The sequence below is a fragment of the Carcharodon carcharias genome, chromosome 6 (genome assembly GCF_017639515.1).
Source record: "Carcharodon carcharias isolate sCarCar2 chromosome 6, sCarCar2.pri, whole genome shotgun sequence".
Taxonomy (NCBI): Eukaryota; Metazoa; Chordata; class Chondrichthyes; order Lamniformes; family Lamnidae; genus Carcharodon; species Carcharodon carcharias.
The window spans coordinates 153512598-153526074 of record NC_054472.1 but is presented as its reverse complement, the minus strand read 5'-3'; positions in this window follow the sequence as shown (position 1 = coordinate 153526074).

Genomic DNA, 13477 nt, shown 5'->3' with positions numbered 1-13477 from the left:
AATTCACAAATGTTCTTTAGGGGAGAAAATTTTCTGTCCTCACCTGGTCTGGCCAACATGTGACTTCATACGCAGTAATGTGGTAGACCCTTAAACGCCATCTGAAGTGGCTTACCAAAACGTTCAGTTGTATCAAACCGCTACAAAGTCCATAAAAGGAATGAAACCAGATGGACCACCCAGCATCGACCTAGACACCGGAAATGACATCGGCAAAACCAGCCCTGTCAACACTGCAAAGTCCTCCTTACCAACATCTGGGAACTAGTGCCAAAATTGGGAGAGCTGTCTCACAGACTAGACAAGCAACAGCCTGATATAGTCATATTCATGGAATCATATCTTACAGATACCACCATCACATCCCACTGACGGGACAGACCCAGCAGAGGTGGTGGCACAGTGCTATACAATTGGGAGGGAGTTGTCCTGGGAGTCCTCAATATCAACTTCAGACCCATGAAGTCTCATGGCATCAGGTCAAACATGGGCAAGGAAACCTCCTGCTGATTACCACGTATCGCTACCGTACCCCAACACCCCCCAGCCCCATCCCCTCTCAGTATGTTGAACACCAGTTGGAGGAAGCCTTGAGAGTGGCAAAGGCGCAGAATGTACTCAGGGTGGGGGACTTCAATGTCTTGGTAGCACCACCACAAACCATGCTGGCTAAGTCTTCAAGGACTGGGACTGCCACAGATGGTAAGGGAATCAACAAGAGGGAGAAACATAATTGACCTCATCCTCACCAAGCTTCCTGCCGCAGATGCATCTATCCATGACAATTTTGGTCGGTGTGATCACCGCGCAGTCCTTGTGGAGACCAAGTCCCATCTTCACATCAAGGATACCCTCCAGTGTGTTGTGTGGCACTACTACTACGCTAAATGGGATAGGTTTTGAACAGATCTAGCCACTCAAGACTGGGCATCCATTAGGTGCTGTGGGTCATCATCAGCAGCAGAATTGTACTTAACCACAATCTATAACCTCATGAACTGGCATATTCCTCCACTGTACCATTACCACCAAACCAGGGGATCAACTCTGGTTCAATGAAGAATGTAGAGGGCATGCCAGGAGCAGCACCAGGCATACCTAAAAAAATGAGGTGTCAACCTGGTAAAGCTATAACACAGGACTACTTGTGTGCCAAGCAGCATAAGTAGCAAGTGATAGACAGAGCAAAGCGATTCCACAACCAACAGATCAGATCTAAGGTCTGCAGTCCTGCCAAATCGAGTCATGAATTGTGGTGGACAATTAAACAACTCATTGGAGGAGGAGGCTCCATAAATATCCCCATCCTCAATGATGGAGGAGCCCAGTACATCAGTGTAAAAGATAAGGCTGAAGCATTCGCAGCAATCTTCAGCCAGAAGTGCCAAGTGGATGGTCCATTTAGGCCACCTCCAAAGGTCCCCAGTATCACAGATGCAAGTTGTTATAGAGTTGATCTTCAAGACAACTTTTCTTAGTTTATTTACAAGACAGCAGCAGCAACTACATGTGTGCATCAACCTCTGTAACAAAGAACTCCCTCCTCTAGAGGTTCCCAGTGCTGCTAACCCATTGGTTAACACAAGTCATGTGATCTTACAACACAGGATTATTCTTCAACTTTTCTGTATATTTTGTATTTACAAGGATATTTATCTCATGACATTACAATATTTACACAGGTAATGAAATTACAAGTTCGGTCTTCCAGATGGGTTCCTGATCGGTGTGGAATGTCGTAGCTCCACGACTTCAGATTCTTTTGCAGGAAACACGTTTTCTGGAACCACATTAGCATCAGCTAGCTCATTAAGCACAGGCAGTTCAGTGTGTCCTACTCTGACAGAAGCATTGGGCATGTCTGTCCTTGGTTGAACAACTTCAACAGAAACCATTGGTTCAACAGGTGGAACATCATTTTGTTGGGGTATCTCCCTTTTTCTTAAATGAGCCACATGCTAACAGGTGATTCGACCCTCCACATCTGTTTGGTACCACTATGGTCCGGTCACAGAACTCACTTTACCAGGTAACTGCTTCAGTCCTTCATGAGTCGCTTTTTGGTTCCTTTAACTTTTCTCCACCTTTCCCTTCAAATTGGGAAGCATTAGACTTAGTCTTGTCTGAAGTCGGCACCTCATCAGTAATTCTGCCGGTGTTCCTCCTGTTGTAGTGTGGGGGGAAAAGAGCAAGTCTAATTTCCAACAATTCACCTGTTAACTTTTTCATTCCCACCTTAAAAGTTTGTACTGCTCTTTCCACCAATCCGTCAGATGACGGATGGTACGGTGCAGTCTTCATGTGGCTGATACCATTGATGCTGACAAATCATTGAAACTCAGCACTCGTAAATGCAGTACCATTATCTGAGGCAATTACCTCTGGAAATCCATGGGTGATGAAGCTCTGGTGTGGCTTTTCTATAGTAGCACCTGATGTTAGTGACTTTATCTCATAAACATCTAACCACTTGGAATGAAAATCTATAATTAGTAGAACCATGGTTTGAAGGAAAGGACTGACCTAATTTAGGTGCAATCGCACCCAGGGTCTACCAGACCTTTCCTGTGTGTTTAATAGGGCTGCCACTTGCAACTTTTGCAGCTGTTGACATTGCACACTTTCAATATCGCCGTCCATCCCCGGCCACCAAAGGTAACTTCGCGCTATCGTCTTCATTCATGAGATTCCTGTGTAGCTCTACCAAGGGTGGTTCCCTTCCTTGTGAAGGAACTACTGCTCATGCACCCCATAATATAATACCATCTTGACTGCTTATCTCATGTCTTCAGTTGAAAAATGGCTTCAATTTTTCAGAGACTGGTTCCTGGGACCAACCATGTAACACTTGGTCTCTCACTCGAGACAGGACTGGATCATGATTCATCCAGTTTCTTATCTGCTGACGTAGACTGGTGAGGAATCCAGGAAATTAATCACTAACACGAATTCTTGAGGAATTGGGACATGTTCGTCATTCTGTTGCAAAGGAAGGCAACTTAGGGCACTGACATTTCCTATGTACAAAGGTGTATTCATATGCTGTCAGTGTTAGGGCCCATCTTTGTATTTGTGCAGAGGCTATGGGAGGTATAGCCTTTTCATTGCTAAACAGGCCCAAAATTGTTTGTGATCTGATACTATTGTGAAATGTTGCCCTTGCACGCATTGGTGGATTTTTTTTACATCAAAAATAATCGACTGACCACCTTTTTCGATCTGAGAATATCCTTTTTTGGTTGTGGGAAGTGTCCTGGATACATAACCTATCGGCTTCTCTGTGCCGTCATCCATTTTGTGAGAGACTACCGCTTCCACTCCATAGGGGGCACATCACATGTTAGCACCAATTCCTTTGTCTGGTCATAATGCACTAACAAATTTGAAGAATGCAAGAGTTGTTTTACTTCCACGAAGGCTTCTTCTTGGGGTGACTCACAAAACCAACACTTTTTTTTCATGACAGTGAATGTGCAAGGGCTAGAACTGTTGATAAATTTGGTGGAAATTGCCCATAATTATTTACCATCCCTAAAAATGATCTAAGTTCAGAGATGTTCTAAGGTGCAGGTGTCTCTCTTATTGCTTTAATTTTCTCTTCAACAGGGTGTAACCCTTGGGCATCTACCCGGCAGCCCAAATAAATGACTTTGTTTGTCTGAAAGATGCATTTTTCCTTCTTCAGGCACACCCTTGCTTCTAAAAATCATTTCAGGACTTCCTCTAGGGGGTTAGTCAAGTGTTGCTTTTCTGTGAACTCAGTTATCAGTATATCGTCCAGGTAGCCCACAGCCTGAGGTAGTCCCTGTAGCAAGCTTTCCATTATCCTCTGAAAAATGGCGCAGATTGAGGAAACACTGAAGGGTAGGCGTGCTTGTTGATATAACCCTTAGGTAAAAGCAAAACACTGTGGATGCTGGAAATCTGAAACAAAAAGCAGAAAATGCTGGAAAAACTCAGCAGGTCTGACAGCATCTGTGGAAAGAGAAACAAAGGGGCTCGAAACATCAACTCTGTTTCTCCCTCCACAGATGCTGTCAGACCTCCTGAATTTTTCCAGCATTTTCTGTTGATTTAAGCCTTTGTGGGTATTTATGGTCACAAATTCCCAGGAGGCTTCATCCAGTTCCAGTTGCTGATATGCGTGATTCATGTCAAGTTTTGTATAGGTTGTCCCTCCTGCTAGTTTGTATATAGGCCTTCAATCTTGGGAATAGGGTACCTGTCCAGTTAGGCTGCTCTGTTAACCGTCAGTTTATAGTTCTCACAGATCTGGACGGGCTGGTCTGGCTTAAGGACAGTGAGTTTGGGCGTTGCCCACTTTGAGAACTGAACTGTTTTTATGACACCCAGCCTCTGTAGCCAGTTCAACTCAACGTCAACCTCTCTCTCAGGGCGTAAGGTACCAGTCTTGCTTTTAAGAAGCGAGGGGTTGCTTCTGGGTCCACATAAATCTTGGACTGTAAGCCTTGGATTTTTCCCAGTTGTTCCTTGAAGACGGTGACTTTTTTTTTAGCAGCTTTGGTAGTCCCCCTGTTCGCAACTGGAAGATTCCGTACCAGTTTAATTTAATCTCTTTCAATCAATCACGCACTAGAAGGCTTGGTCCTTCACCTTCTACCACCATCACCGGTAGCTGTGCCGATCGGTGTCTATAATGAACAGTTACTCTGGATTTCTTCACCTGTGTATGTTTTCAACTCAGCAGATATTTGTTCCAAATGTAATTATTGATCACCTTTATTTAAATATCTGAAAATGTGTACTCCTATTACAGTGGTAGAAGCTCCTGTGTCTACTTCCATTTTTAAGGGTTTACCATTCACTTGCCCTGTGACAATAATCGGACCTGCCTTCCTAACTTTCATGTTGAATAATGAATAAATGTCAGAATTGGTTGTTTCTGGCTCTTCTACACTATAGACTTCATTGGACTTCGATTGTGGTTTGGAAGCCTGTTTAAATCTCGCTTTGCACTATCTCATTATGTGTCCAATTCTGTGACAAAAATAACACACAATTTTTTTAAATTGCCAATTGTTAGAACTATGATTGTTTCTAAGTTGATGAAAATTAGTTTTTGACTTGGTTGCTAAGCTGTTTCCTCTCATTTTTCGGTTGGTATGGGGTTGTTTCCCGCTGCACGGCGGGGTCCCGGTTTTCCATGCCACTTTTTGACTGACTGTTCCAACCCAACTTGGAGGACAGTGCCATTTTGCGCCCTTGAATCACTTGTAAATCCCTTACAGCACTTTCCATTGAAAGCACTATTTCTAACACTTTTTTAAAATCAAGATTCACTTCAGCCAGCAATCTTGGCTGAATAGTATCCTCCTACACACCACATACCAAACGACCCCTAAGCATATCATTTAAGGTTTCACCGAAATCACAATATTCTGTTTGCTGTTTGAATTTTGCCACATAAGTAACAATGGTCTCTTCCGGGGCTCTATTCCATGAATTGAACCTGAACCTTTGCATTGCAACTGAGGGCTTGGGTTGGAAATGTCCCTTAACAAAGTCTACTAATTCATTGAAAGTCTTCAAATCAGGAGCACAGGGGGCTGTCAAGCTTCGAATTAACCTGTAGGTCTTGCTCCCACAAATACTTAGGAGAAGCACTCTCCTCTTTTCCTTCACCATGATTCCATTGGCTTGAAAGTAGAATGCAAGGCATTCTTTATATTGAGGCCAGTTGTCTGTGGCTGGCTCAAAGGGATCGATTTTGTCAAACTCTGGCATCTCAGATGAGTATATCTTCTTTTCTTTTTAATGAACTTAGATACTCACAATCGCTGGGCGAGGTTTCCTTGCTGCCAGTTTGTTATAGAGTTGATCTTCCAGACAACTTTTCTTAGTGGATGCATTTAGCTTTATTTACAAGACAGCAGCAGCAATGACACATGGGCATCAAACTCCATAACTAAAGAAGAACTCCCTCCCCTAGAGGTTCCCTGTGCTGCTAACGTTTTGGTTTACACAGGTCATTGTGACCTTACAACACAGGGTTATTCTTAAATCTACAGTCCTATGTTTATCCAAACTATAATTACTCCACAGTCTTCAGCTAATTTGATTCACTTCACGTGTTATCAAGAAGTGGCAGAAGACACTGGATATTGCAAAGGCTAAGGGCCCTGGCAGTATTTCGGGAACAATACTAAAGACTTGTGCTCCAGAACTTGCCATGCCCCTAGCCAAACTGTTCCAGTCCAACTACAACACCGGCATCGACCCGGCAATGTAGACCTGAAAATGATCAAATAAAGGTTTGAAAAGCTGCAATAAGTGTCCATGCATCACAATCACCTGATAATATACTTGACAAAAATGCTGAGCACAGGTATTTATTTTTATTTTATTTCAAAACGGAAATTACCTTCTGCCCTTGGATGAGGTTTGATGAAAAGCCTGGTTCGCCCGTCCGCCAACTGTAATGTTAGACGGGCCATGAAAAATCAGAGACAATGGGTTTAATTTCCCTTAGTTGTTGGCAGGTGTGCTTCTGACTTTTGCATGCACTTGCTGAGCGAATTATTGTGTGAGTACGCAATGTCGTCGGGATGCTCACCCGACATCTTCTGGTGTGATTTTATGCCCGATCGGGTCGGGCGTGCCCGTCTATTGGACATAAAATTAACCCTTGGTGCCCAATAGCCACAGCTATTTTCCCTTGAGGTAGGTCTGACTCTTATCATTAGAGAGTTTCCCCCCTCATTCCCATTGACTTCAATTTTTCTTAGTCTCATTGATGTCACATTCAGTTAAATGCTGCCTTTATGTTAAAGGTAGTCACCCTTGACTCACCTCTGCAATTCAAACCTTTTTTTTTCCATGTTTGGACAAAGGCTGTGATGAGTTCATGAGCTGATTGGCAGAACCCAAATGGAAAAATTACATAATCTAATAATGTTTGGTTTGAAAAGATTTCCTCAGCTAGCTCCCTTTATCCTTCTGTGTCATCCCAGAGGTCCACAAGGATGAGAGACTCACTGAAATAAATAACTGACTTACTTAGATCTTTGAGACTTCTATGAAATTAATTGGGTCTCTCTGAAATGAATAGAGCAAAATGGTTTGCTGAAATGGCCGGCAAGTATATCAAATTCAGAGATTTCTGTAGTAGAAGGATTAATAGCATTTATGCTAATTGTTACCGTGCATCATCGGTGATGTCAGATCACATAGAACTGGAACCTGAGGGAAGAAGGTTTCAATGGAACTAAAACAGAAAATGCTGAAAAAACTCAGCAGGTCTAGCAGCATCTGTGGAGAGAGAAACAAACAGTTAACGTTTCGAGCTCTGAGGAAGGGTTATACAGACTCTTTGTTTCAGATTTCCAGCATCTGCAGTATTTTGCTTTTATCTAAGGTTTCAATAGAGTCCTGCTAAAGTGCATCTCTGTAAATAGTGTCATGTCAATAAATGTTTGCTGGTTTACAACAGCATGGTTTCCACCTCTCTTCTGAAGAGCACCCAGAGCCCAGTTGTGATATTAATACTTGGCGGCAGTAGTCTGCAAACTGTTTGTTAAGGATTTCCGACGGCGCCAAGAAAGGCGAGAAAGTGGAAAAGCATTCAGCTCTGCAGAGTGCTCTCAAGAAACACCCACAGCAGAAAACGGAATTACACGTTGTTATTGGAGTTCTCCAACAGCCAAAAATAGGTGCGTAGAAGTATGGAGAAGACCCTACTCCTTCCCAAGCCCCTGGGCTATGCGGGGTCCTTGACCAAGCCATGCACTGGATCAACTGGCATCACCGCTTCCACCACTACTGCACCACCTCGGCCTCGCGGTGAACAAGATAATGATCAGGTCAGTGTGCCACTATATGCAACTGGCAACTGAGTAAAAGGCATTTTCATATAGCAGTAGGTGGACGAGGAAATCGCTGGATGCACAGGAGTCTACGGTGCCTTTGACTCCTACTTGAAATGCAATACTGGTACAGATGGGGAAAAGTTCGACAGAGCCACCCAAATCTCCGCAGCAAGTATTGATTTGATTTAAAATGGTTGTTATCAGTGGCCAGTTCACAGGGGATATGACAGTGCACCCAGAATGCCTGCCAATGAGTGGAGGAGGAAGACATAGGTCATGGTTGTGGCCAGTGTTAAATGCTTCCTCCATTGTGATGGGGAACAATCACATTTCCACAATGCCTGTCCACGCAGAGCGCCCCCTCCTACCACAGGAGGGGGCATTTTCAAACAGTCTGCTGACTCAGAAAACTTTTGGGTCCAGGTCAAAAATTTAAAGTCACACTCTTCCCAAAAACAGCACCTAAAGCACTAGTAAACCTTTTTTGAGTATCAACCACTTTTTTTTAGCAGATGTCACAGAATCCAAAGGGCACTTTTGGACTGCCAAAATAATGATTAACGGCCACAAGACAACTTATAAATTGAATACAGGAGTGGAAGTGTCCATTCTCTCTGATAATATACCCTGACTGAAACCTAGGATCTTCCAGCCATCTACCACCCAACTCCATGGCCCAGGAGGCACTCCACTGAAACTGCAAGGCCAGATGACTGCCAATCTTTATTATAAAGTAAGAGAAATTACTGAAGTCCTTTATGGCATCCACAATCAAGAGCCCTCCCTACTGAGCCTCATAGCTTACATTGACTTGCACCTTACTTGCAAGAAAGGTGAGCTGGTCAATCAAAATAGACCTGACATGTTCAAGAGAGAATTCCCCAAATTATTAACTGGACTGGGGAAGCTACAAATAATGCCACATCATCTTGAAACCAACTGCTAAGCTGGTGTGCTTATTTACCCTCTGCACTCTCTCAAAAGCTCAGGAGGGAGCTAGACGCCATGCTAACCTGTCATCCATTCCACTTCATGTTTCTCTAGCATGGTGCACATTCCTAAATCGAATGGTTCCTTGTGTAATTGTTTCAGTGGGGGGGAGTAGGAGTAGGGCAAAAATGTAAATAGTTTATGGGTAGACTGAAAGAGTTGGGGAAGGTGTAGCATAAGGGGTTAATATGCTAATTGATAGAGTGCATCACTGGTGATGTCAGTTGATGTCAGATCACATATAACTTGAACCTGAGGGAAGAAAGTTCTAATGGAGTCCCACTAAAGCCTATCTCTGTAAATAGTCTAAATAGTCAATAAATATTCACTTGTTTGCAATAACATGGTTTCCAGCTCCCTTCTATCAAGGCACCCAGAGCCGGGTCATGAAATTAATACAAATTCAATCTCATATTTCGATATAAAAATGCACTCATAAAACAAAATTTTATATTCAGTGTAAGGGTCCTGAGCGCAAATCTTTAAGACACGCTCGTCATTCCAAGTAAGTGGACACACATCTAAATACTGCAATATTTGTTTTTTTTATTTGTTTGTGATGACTGGATGATGACTTTGACCTCTGAAACCTGTTTACAAGTCCCATTAGCCTCAACTAATGGTTTAGAAGTCCCATCTTTCTGTTGACTGTGAAGTCCTCTGTGAAATAAGATTGGATATACACAATTCGGTACCTCATGGGGATGAGTCCACACCACAAAGCTGATCCTATCTTAGCACTAAATTGGCAATCTCATGGAGAGAGGCTGGTAGTGTGACTGATGTAGGATACTTTGAGGGATGCTGTTCTGAGTTTGGGGCTGAGGCACATGGGGCAGAGTAGAAAGAGTTTCACTCAGCATCCAGCTGTACTATAAGCAACCTACATTTCTATTTAACATGGCACATCTCACAAGAAGATTCAGAGCAGGAAACTATGTGATGATGTTGGTGGTATTGTTGCTGGACTAGTAATCCAGAGGCCCAGGGTAATGCTCTGGGGACCTGGGTTTGAATCCTGCCACAGCAGATGGTGGAATTTGAATTTTAAAAAAATCTGGAATTAAAAGCCTAATGATGACCATGAAACCATTGTTGATTGTTGTAAAAACCCATTTGGTTTACTAATGTCTTTTAGGGAAGGAAATCTGCTGTCCTTACCTGGTCTGGCCTACATGTGACTCCAGACCCACAGCAATGTGGTTGACTCTTAAATGCCTTCTGAGCAAGGGTAATTAGAGATGGGCAATAAATGCTGGCCTAGCCAGTGATGCCCACATCCCATGAATGAATTAAAAAAAACAAGCTTGAGAACGAAGTAAACATTGGCAGAGTTTGAGAGAAAATTGGAAAGAAGGATATTCAGGGTGAGAGGCACAGAGTGTGAGGAGTGAAGATTTTGCCACCCATGGCTGAGTTCATGAAGGCAGGATTGGAAAACAGAAAGACCAAAGTTGGAAGAGTTGAGGTGCAAGCAGTAAGAGATTGCACAAGTTTTGAGGAGTGATGCTGTAGAATGTTTTGTGGATAATAAGTATTTTGAATTTGATGATAGAAGAAACCAGAAAGTTATGGTTGTCAGCAAAGTGAATGATAATTGAAAAGTACTTGAGAAGAAAAGTTCATGGGATCCAGATGAGTTGGATTTTCTATTGTGTGGATCTTTGGAAAGCTGGTGAGGATGAATCAAGACTGAAAATGACAATGGGGTGAGTGTAGATTGCAGGAGTTGTGAGGGTAAGGTAAGGACAGAGACAGATGATATTTTACAGGTACAAGTAAGCAGTTTTAGATTTGGATTAGGTGTGACATTTGAAGCTCAGGTTCAGGTCAAACAGAACATTGAGCTTGTACAGAATTGAGTTTGACCAGTTTTCCACAGAGAGGAGGGGTAGGTGAAGATACAACAGAGTTTCTGGCAGTGATCTATCAGGATATGTTTGGTCCTGCCCTGGTTGAGCTATAGAAAACTTTGCTTTATTCACAATCTTACACCAGTTAAGCGATGTCATGTTAAGTTAGAAATGTGACTAGAATCTCAGCCAGTGTTCCTGGCTGTTTCACTTATTTTGTCACTTTAATAAAAAAGTATGATGTAGCATCCAAAATCTAGTAAAGCTTCGGCAGGTGCTCACAGAACAACAATCAGTCAAAAAAATAACACTGAAGCAAAGATGGAGACCAAACATTTGACCAAAGAGATAGCTTTTAAACAGCATCTTGAAGAAGAGAGAAAGGTGGAAGGAGGAATAATAATATTGATGAAATCAAAGGTGGGAGAAAATGAGTAAGGTTGGATATCAAGTTGCACATACATAACTTGACCCTATGTTTATGGCTCATTTGTCAGATGACATAATATAAATGGTAAATAAGAGGCGGCCAATTATAGAACACAGGAAGTGAAGCCATTCCAAGAGATATGCTGGCAACAGTGGAACTTGGCAACAATGTGAGAGGCCAGTGGGCCATAAAGGAGGGATCATGAAGGAGGATGGTGCAATCAACCTTAATTATAAAAGGATTCATAACAGTTACTAGAATCAGACTGAATGGTAACTGGAGAGTGCTAGTTTCAGGCAAGGCATGCTGGAAGTATTTTATTTCCCCAACACAAACATTGCAAATCTTGACCAGCAAAACCCTTTCCCACTCACACAAGACGCAGTTGAAAAAATTGTTCTTTTTTAAGAATGCAGCTCAATAAACAGATAACCAGTCTGATCTGCCAAACTGCACTACTAATATGAATATAATGTTTCTAAAACGGTCGGACACAGCGGTTTTTTTGCATGAAAGACTTCCCGCATGACCTGACAGAATGGGGATTCGGGACTTTAAAAAAAAATGTATATATCGTTGGTTAAGAAAAGTCTGAAATATTCAATGAATTCAATGGAAATCAAAAGACACAGGGGGACCAGAAGGGTTTGCTGGCGAAAGCACAAGTAATATATCAAGTTCAGAGATTTCAGACTTATATTTCAGAATATTGTGCAAATTGCACATTTGGTGTCATGATGGGGCAGTAGGAATCCAATCTTACACTACATTAAGGACGGATTTCACAGGCTGACAGTCTCCCAGTGCTGAGATCTGTGAGAACCGTTTAAAAAAAACTAAAAAAAAATCTAATCCTGCTGACTGGCCAGGAATTAACTTTCTGAAAAAATAGGTTAACCTGAGAAACTTTCCTTGCAGTCAGACTAGAGTGCTGGCCAAGCTATGAGCTTGGCAGTGTCTTTCTGGGTTTTTTGGGGGTGTTTTTCACCTCACTTTTCTTTCCTCTTTTCCTGACTCGATCCAATGATTTGGTCCCATGGTCACTGACTGGTGACTTCGACCTAGTTAGTGTTCTTGCTGTGTGATTCCAGAGCATGAATGGTGCTAGACCACAAGGACAAGCCTGATTCTATCCTCAGCTAGTGTCTGCTCACTATTGCTGAGAACTGTGACATTGCAGAATAACTAGTAATTAAATAATTTTATTGCCATTTTATTGCTTTCAAGCACGAAGCAATAAAAATGATGATTTACATTTATATTGTGCTTTTAACATAGTAAAAACACAAAGCATAATCAGATAAAAATTAGCAACTCAGACTCTTGTACTATTCATTTTAAAAACAAAAAATGTACCTTAATCCAGACTTTTTTTGTTTAATTTAAACTCTGCCTACTCATCTTCTCACTACATCCCTCCAGCACTGAAATATTGAATGCCACCTAAGCTCAATGATACTTTGGTTCAGAATTTGTTGAATGAGACATGCTATTATTAATACACAATTCGACCAGTGAATTGCAAATTGCCACAAGTTGAATTTTGTTAATAGTTTATCTTCCCTGTGATTTTCATTCAGTGTTTGAATTTGCACTTTAATTGTCTATTAAGCTTGGCACAGAAAGTTAAATCCAGTAATTATCATTACAGTTACTCTTTTACCAAAGTGATATTGGTTAATGACTACCAATCAAATTCTCTATCTCGGAAAGTAAACAATTCTGAGCGTGGAGTCTCATTCCTTCAGGTTATGAATTGTTTTAGGCATTTTTAAAGATGTCAAGTTTTAAATGTTTTAATGTTTTTTCTTATTTTTCTTTTCTGTCTCTTATTACTCTCAATATTTTGTTCTTTCTCTGTATTTCTCTTTCTGGATCTGACTTGACATTGAATTCATTCACTCTAATTCACCTTCCTTCTCAATCCTTCCTCTGCTTACTTCGCAATCCTTTAAGCTCATCGGTTAACGAGATAGACTGTTTGTCCCGTTGTTCACCAAGGCCTGTCTTTGTTTTTTTTGCATTCAAACAGCAACTGTTCATCAACCTGTCATTTATACCTCCTCTAGATGCACGTTTTCTTTCTTTACTCTTCCCAATGTTACAAATATGAATGTTATAAGGCTGTTGTGTTTTGGGACTGCCTCTTTAATTTAGGGCAAAATGGAGGAATGAAGGGGTTGTGTGATCTGTTCTGAATTCTGTCTGACAACAAGCTTGGGTGGTCTGGTTGTTAAAGATTAATGTGGGGGTAGGGGCTGCTGGGGTGGGGGTGTTGAGGTCCAGTTTTATTTAATGTGAAAAAGGTGCAAGATGTTCATACATGTAAACAATGACCAGAGCAGTTGAGTTGATGGTGGATAGACAGTTAGTCTCCA